We start from the raw sequence: 8300 nt of genomic DNA, 5'->3' as shown, positions 1-8300 counted from the left end.
TATATCGTGGTGGAATGCGTGGAATTAAGACAGTTACAGCTGTGGAAACTTCAAGTTGTAATGTGTACTGGTTATTATTTACCGTAATAAAGGACATCAGCTTCAGTGTTTGCGGATTTTCTAGATATGTGGTGACCTGTCTGTAATGAAAGTTCTCCTGTTGCACAAATGTTAATTACGACCGTGGGACCTTAAATAAATAAAGCGTCGGAATACGCCTACTGGCTGGGTTGATGATTCCTGATACATAGTTTGACCCTCAGGCGCAGGAGAGCAAACTTAAGTATAAATAAAATGAGGCAATAATTTTAAATGTATTTTTTACTTTAGCATATACAACTTGAGATCATATCAAACACCACAAAGTAGGAAACATCAATGATTTTACGTCTTGTAACGGGACTATTCATTAATCTCCCAATCATGTTAGTGTGTCATGAAAAAGGCCAAATTAAATACCGAAGTAATGCTTCATTTCTATGTTACTTGCTATTCATTCATCGGAGAGTGAGGAACGAATGTAAAAGTACATCGCGGTATATCCTTTGGTATGTAGCACATAAATAATGTCTTGATGATTGAAATCACTACCTGTGCTGTATCCCTGCTGTAGAGGCTATATTATCAACGTTGTCTGAAAGGAACTTTTTCCCGTGAATCAAAGCTTAAGAAATATCAGAAAACTACATTTGTCATTATTGAAACAGAAGACTGAGGGACTGCTACGATTTCTGGTGTTGCTGCCACAGAGTAACTGATGGTAGGTAAAACGCAGAAAGTAGATTAGAAACGAGTTCGATCCATCTTATGAAGTTATCCAATAAGGCGCGTAGGCGGGGACGATCTGTTGGACAGCTTCCATAATTTCCATGAGGCATAAGTGACGTGTGTGATGTACGATACTCCGGGCCGTGCCATTTAGTGAAAATTATGTTCCTAACCTGACATAACAATCAGACTGATGGCCATCCTTCCCTCTAGCCAGGATGATTTAGTGCGTTAACGCGTTTAGTGACATGCGTAATTGTCAACAGACATCCTCAGCTTGCAATAACGGACGTCTCCTGATGCATCTTGGTAACTACACGAGTACGTAAAACTCCTTATGAAAAATACTATGAAAAGATAATTTAGTTGAATTTACGTTGTTTCCATATTCATTACATAATCTTGAGACAGTGAAAATTCTAGGTACGAGAGTGCTTTTTGCGATTATCGGCAGAATAAATCTATTTTAGTAAGTGGAGGTTAAGGTTAATTTTCCCTGAGATCGTCACATTATTAAGAAGGGTGATCATGCAAGATTTTTCATCGACATAGTCCTCTGCTACAAGGTCAGTATGCATAATGTATAAGTGACTACTTTAACATTTGTTAGAGATCTCATACTCCACTCTTCCTAACAGAAAAAAAAGGAAAATACGAATTCGCTACCTGCTCCATCACCCACACATACGTAACAATTCAGCACCAGTTTTTAGAAAGGTAGTCCATGTCACTGATATTGACGACCTAACGCTTGCACTGAAATTTGAAAACTGTTTCGTCATTCGCCGTTATTCTTTTTAAAAACGAAAATGTGATGTGGTTCTGCAGTCTATTTTAACAGCAACTACCGATCTTTTTCTCTCGTTTTCAGCGAAAGTTGAAATCTACTAAACATGCGAACATAGAAATCTGAACATTACTTTCTTCACAGTAAAATAGTGTGAATGAGTCTCTCAGAAACCGTTGACACTCCCTTTAAGTATTTAGTACTCAGAGGGTACCTAGCTTGAAAAAACTACAGTTATTGAATGTGCGCTACGACTGACACAGATGGGAAACTGAAGATATTTTATCCTTCAAGGATATCGATGTGAACTAATTCTTGGGCGTAGTACAATTTTTATTCGAGGGCAACAGAATTACATTAATTCTTCTAATCTTTCTCCAGTTTTCATTGTAGTGTCTTATAGTTCCTTTTACACTACGCAGCAAATAAGTGTTCAAAGATTGGACGCCAGTGCGTCCATGTAACATTAAGCACCTCCACATCATAACACCTACGCCACGAAAACGATCATATTCGATAATGTTCGTGGATGCATTTCGCGTCCCTTTTCTCGCCGCGAGCAGTCTGGAAGACTGTCGAACGTGATCGTTTTAGTAGCCTAGGTGTTATGATGTGGGGAGGCATTAGTTGCATATGCGTACCGAACATGGTTCACTCACTTGTCACCCATGTTTTGATACTGTACTCCTTATCCATGTGAATATTTCGAACGGCGCTTTCTTCTCTGACTTCATTTCTAAGGAAGCAAGCCTCCACTGCATCGAACAACGGAGGTGGAGGAGATTTTGGGAGGACATTTGGCGAATGGACTTAAATCCCATCGATCACTTGTGAAATGCGTTGGAGGACGTTTTTCAGCACATTCTCGTGCACAAGCGTTCGTCTAGCAGTTGTCAACAGCGGTGATGGAGGAATGTAATTCACTACCACAAGTACTCCTTGACAACATTGTAGCCATTACGGGAGCACGTTGCAGAACAAGGACGAAGCCCCGTGGTTACCACATACCCTATTAAGAACGATGTCATACCTTCTGTAATGTGAGCCCACAGTCATGAAAGACTGACCACTGCAGCCTAACTAATTTCGAAGCCTTTCTCAGTTTAGAATCTTACCCATATACTGATGATTAATTTCTCGAAAGATGTTTTTGAACTTATACACAATATATTCGCTCCGTTAATAGATTAGTGTTCAAACTTGCATGTATGTCTGAAGGACATTTTCATGTAATTATGCAGATACCGTCAATACAGACGCTGCGGCAACTAAATGTGCTACTTTCTTCACCTAAATGAAACACTCAACAACTTTTTGCGATTTTATTTTTACGAATACCATTCTCCATTTTGGAAGAAACAATTATTTTCTCTCCAAATTATGGTAGTAAGTAATCTGAAGATATACGAGCGCTATAACGCTTATAAATAGCACAATGTGTACTACGCGCAAATGCGTCTACGCACTGGTCTATTAACTTATCCCCGATTCCACGATCCTCAAGATATTATACAACACTAATAAGACGAGACTTAAAACATGTCACTACAGGCGACCCAATCTATCAGTAGCAATATACAGGGTGTTTCTACAAGAGCGCGCAAAAATTTAAAAGGACTAAGAGGATGCTCCAGTGAACAGTTTGAGTTAGGGAACCTGGTGTTGGGGACGCCAGCTTAAGGAGGTAACAAGAATAAAACCACACTCCTGTTTATTTTTCTATTTACATTAGTGAACTGCAAATACCATCATTGACACAATGAACGAATCATTTGTACTGTATCTTACAAAGTGTGCTGATACCGAAGGCCATCAACTTCAATGCTCTGACGCGCCCTGTCAAATATCACTGGTGTGCCTCGGATCACATAACAGGTAGCTACAATTCTGGCACCTAATTCCATACCCGTATCCACTGGAGTCTCATACACAAGTGACTTTAGATAACCCCATAGGAAATAATCAAGGGGATTCAGGTCAGGTGACCTCGCAGGCCAAAGAATAGGACCTTCTCTTTCAGTCCAACGTCAAAGAAATACCGTACCGGTACTGCTCCATCGTACTATGCTGTATGTCTCTGAATAGCACTAACTAATAAATGGGTCTGTCGTTGATTCATAACACGTTCTGTCATAGGACAATATACATACGATACCACAGAGCTACCTTATAGACAAGTAAACCAAACAAAACAAGAATCATAATTTCCTGCTGATCAGGTTCGTCAATCTTGTTTCCTTGCAGGAAATAAAAAATGTACATGTAAATAAAGAGCACAGTTTGTGTAAACTTGTACCCATGTTAGTTGTAAATAAGCTGGAAAACAGTAATGCTAGACAAAGCGGTAGACAAATTTACTTCCGTATCTCCTTAAGCCCCCCCCCCCCCCCCCCCCATGAACCATGGACCTTGCCGTTGGTGGGGAGGCTTGCGTGCCTCAGCGATACAGATAGCCGTACCGTAGGTGCAACCACAACGGAGGGGTATCTGTTGAGAGGCCAGACAAACGTGTGGTTCCTGAAGAGGGGCAGCAGCCTTTTCAGTAGTTGCAAGGGCAACAGTCTGGATGATTGACTGATCTGGCCTTGTAACAATAACCAAAACGGCCTTGCTGTGCTGGTACTGCGAACGGCTGAAAGCAAGGGGAAACTACAGCCGTAATTGTTCCCGAGGGCATGCAGCTTTACTGTATGATTACATGATGATGGTGTCCTCTTGGGTAAAATATTCCGGAGGTAAAATAGTCCCCCATTCGGATCTCCGGGCGGGGACTACTCAAGAGGATGTCGTTATCAGGAGAAAGAAAACTGGCGTTCTACGGATCGGAGCGTGGAATGTCAGATCCCTTAATCGGGCAGGTAGGTTAGAAAATTTAAAAAGGGAAATGGATAGGTTGAAGTTAGATATAGTGGGAATTAGTGAAGTTCGGTGGCAGGAGGAACAAGACTTCTGGTCAGGTGACTACAGGGTTATAAACACAAAATCAAATAGGGGGAATGCAGGAGTAGGTTTAATAATGAATAGGAAAATAGGAATGCGGGTAAGCTACTACAAACAGCATAGTGAACGCATTATTGTGGCCAAGATAGATACGAAGCCCACACCTACTACAGTAGTACAAGTTTATATGCCAACTAGCTCTGCAGATGACGAAGAAATTGAAGAAATGTATGATGAAATAAAAGAAATTATTCAGATTGTGAAGGGAGACGAAAATTTAATAGTCATGGGTGACTGGAATTCGAGTGTAGGAAAAGGGAGAGAAGGAAACGTAGTAGGTGAATATGGATTGGGGGACAGAAATGAAAGAGGAAGCCGCCTGGTAGAATTTTGCACAGAGCACAACATAATCATAACTAACACTTGGTTTAAGAATCATGAAAGAAGGTTGTATACATGGAAGAACCCTGGAGATACTAAAAGGTATCAGATAGGTTATATAATGGTAAGACAGAGATTTAGGAACCAGGTTTTAAATTGTAAGACATTTCCAGGGGCAGATGTGGACTCTGACCACAATCTATTGGTTATGACCTGTAGATTAAAACTGAAGAAACTGCAAAAAGGTGGGAATTTAAGGAGATGGGACCTGGATAAACTAAAAGAACCAGAGGTTGTACAGAGATTCAGGGAGAGCATAAGGGAGCAATTGACAGGAATGGGGGAAATAAATACAGTAGAAGAAGAATGGGTAGCTTTGAGGGATGAAGTAGTGAAGGCAGCAGAGGATCAAGTAGGTAAAAAGACGAGGGCTAGTAGAAATCCTTGGGTAACGGAAGAAATATTGAATTTAATTGATGAAAGGAGAAAATATAAAAATGCAGTAAGTGAAACAGGCAAAAAGGAATACAAACGTCTCAAAAATGAGATCGACAGGAAGTGCAAAATGGCTAAGCAGGGATGGCTAGAGGACAAATGTAAGGATGTAGAGGCCTATCTCACTAGGGGTAAGATAGATACCGCCTACAGGAAAATTAAAGAGACCTTTGGAGATACGAGAACGACTTGTATGAATATCAAGAGCTCAGATGGAAACCCAGTGCTAAGCAAAGAAGGGAAAGCAGAAAGGTGGAAGGAGTATATAGAGGGTCTATACAAGGGCGATGTACTTGAGGACAATATTATGGAAATGGAAGAGGATGTAGATGAAGATGAAATGGGAGATACGATACTGCGTGAAGAGTTTGACAGAGCACTGAAAGACCTGAGTCGAAACAAGGCCCCCGGAGTAGACAATATTCCATTGGAACTACTGACGGCCGTGGGAGAGCCAGTCCTGACAAAACTCTACCATCTGGTGAGCAAGATGTATGAAACAGGCGAAATACCCTCAGACATCAAGAAGAATATAATAATTCCAATCCCAAAGAAAGCAGGTGTTGACAGATGTGAAAATTACCGAACTATCAGCTTAATAAGTCACAGCTGCAAAATACTAACACGAATTCTTTACAGACGAATGGAAAAACTAGTAGAAGCCAACCTCGGGGAAGATCAGTTTGGATTCCGTAGAAACACTGGAACACGTGAGGCAATACTGACCTTACGACTTATCTTAGAAGAAAGATTAAGGAAAGACAAACCTACGTTTCTAGCATTTGTAGACTTAGAGAAAGCTTTTGACAATGTTGACTGGAATACTCTCTTTCAAATTCTAAAGGTGGCAGGGGTAAAATACAGGGAGCGAAAGGCTATTTACAATTTGTACAGAAACCAGATGGCAGTTATAAGAGTCGAGGGACATGAAAGGGAAGCAGTGGTTGGGAAGGGAGTAAGACAGGGTTGTAGCCTCTCCCCGATGTTGTTCAATCTGTATATTGAGCAAGCAGTAAAGGAAGCAAAAGAAAAATTCGGAGTAGGTATTAAAATTCATGGAGAAGAAATAAAAACTTTGAGGTTCGCCGATGACATTGTAATTCTGTCAGAGACAGCAAAGGACTTGGAAGAGCAGTTGAATGGAATGGACAGTGTCTTGAAAGGAGGATATAAGATGAACATCAACAAAAGCAAAACAAGGATAATGGAATGTAGTCTAATTAAGTCGGGTGATGCTGAGGGAATTAGATTAGGAAATGAGGCACTTAAAGTAGTAAAGGAGTTTTGCTATTTGGGGAGCAAAATAACTGATGATGGTCGAAGTAGGGAGGATATAAAATGTAGGCTGGCAATGGCAAGGAAAGCGTTTCTGAAGAAGAGAAATTTGTTAACATCCAGTATTGATTTAAGTGTCAGGAAGTCATTTCTGAAAGTATTCGTATGGAGTGTAGCCATGTATGGAAGTGAAACATGGACGATAAATAGTTTAGACAAGAAGAGAATAGAAGCTTTCGAAATGTGGTGCTACAGAAGAATGCTGAAGATTAGATGGGTAGATCACGTAACTAATGAGGAAGTATTGAATAGGATTGGGGAGAAGAGAAGTTTGTGGCACAACTTGACCAGAAGAAGGGATCGGTTGGTAGGGCATGTTCTGAGGCATCAAGGGATCACCAATTTAGTATTTGAGGGCAGCGTGGAGGGTAAAAATCGTAGAGGGAGACCAAGAGATGAATACACTAAGCAGATTCAGAAGGATGTAGGTTGCAGTAGGTACTGGGAGATGAAAAAGCTTGCACAGGATAGAGTAGCATGGAGAGCTGCATCAAACCAGTCTCAGGACTGAAGACCACAACAACAACAACTCCTTAAGCCGTCTTCTCCGATCCCAGCTTCCCTACCTCAAGTTTCTCTATGTCCTGTTACATTTTTGCACGCTCTTACGGAAACACAATGTATAATGCATGGTATAATCTCGCAAGTTCTCAGAAGCGGTAAGTCACACCCTGCAGTGATATCCCCAAAAGTGACACATAAAAACCAATTCAGAACAAATAAATGCGAATTTAGTCTGGCACAAAGGGGAACATACTTCCTGAAATGAATTAAAATAGCCCCGATCCATCGGTTACGAGTAAGACTATTTGGCGGTGTCCCTCAGCTCTCAGATAAATGCCTGGACTGCTGAGCGTCTCCCATTTGTTCCCAATTGGGAAACACTTTGTCACAGAACCAGGTTTCATGGCGTTTGGCTGAGACGAATCGCAATTTTATAGTGAGCCTCAGAACCTCAAAGCACACCCTGTTCTACAAGCTATCTTCAGATAATACAGAATCACGACCTTTCTATAGAAAAAGTAATAATGAAACCTTTTTGTCATGAGCACCCCGCTTTGGTACCACACTACCGGTCGGAAAGAATAACATAGGTACAAAGACTGTAACTGCGAAGAAACCATGGGCAATAGAAGAAATACTTCAGTTGATCGATTAAAGAAGCGGGAACAAAAATGTTCTGGGAAGTTCAGGAACACAGAAATACAAATCACCCAGGAATGAAATAAATAGGAAGTACAGGGAAGCTGGAATGAAATGGCTGCACGAAGAATGTGAAGAAACTGAAAAATAAACGTTTGTTGGAAGCACTGACTCAGCATATACCAAATGCTAAAACAACCTTCTGTCACACTAAGAGCAAGGGTGGTAATCATAAGAGTGCAATGGGAATTCCACTGTTAAATGGAGAGGAGAGAGCGGATAGTTGGAAAGAGTAAAATGAAGGCGCCCATGGGGGAGAAATACTTGTCGGATGGCGTGGCAGAAGGTGAAACAGGGGTCTGTATAGAAGAGATAGGGGATAGAGTATCAGAATCAGTATTTAAAGGAGCTTTAGAAGACATAAGGTGAAATAAGGCAGAAGGAATAAATA

The sequence above is a fragment of the Schistocerca americana genome, chromosome 8 (genome assembly GCF_021461395.2).
Source record: "Schistocerca americana isolate TAMUIC-IGC-003095 chromosome 8, iqSchAmer2.1, whole genome shotgun sequence".
Lineage (NCBI taxonomy): Eukaryota > Metazoa > Arthropoda > Insecta > Orthoptera > Acrididae > Schistocerca > Schistocerca americana.
Note: the sequence above shows the minus strand (reverse complement) of the source record.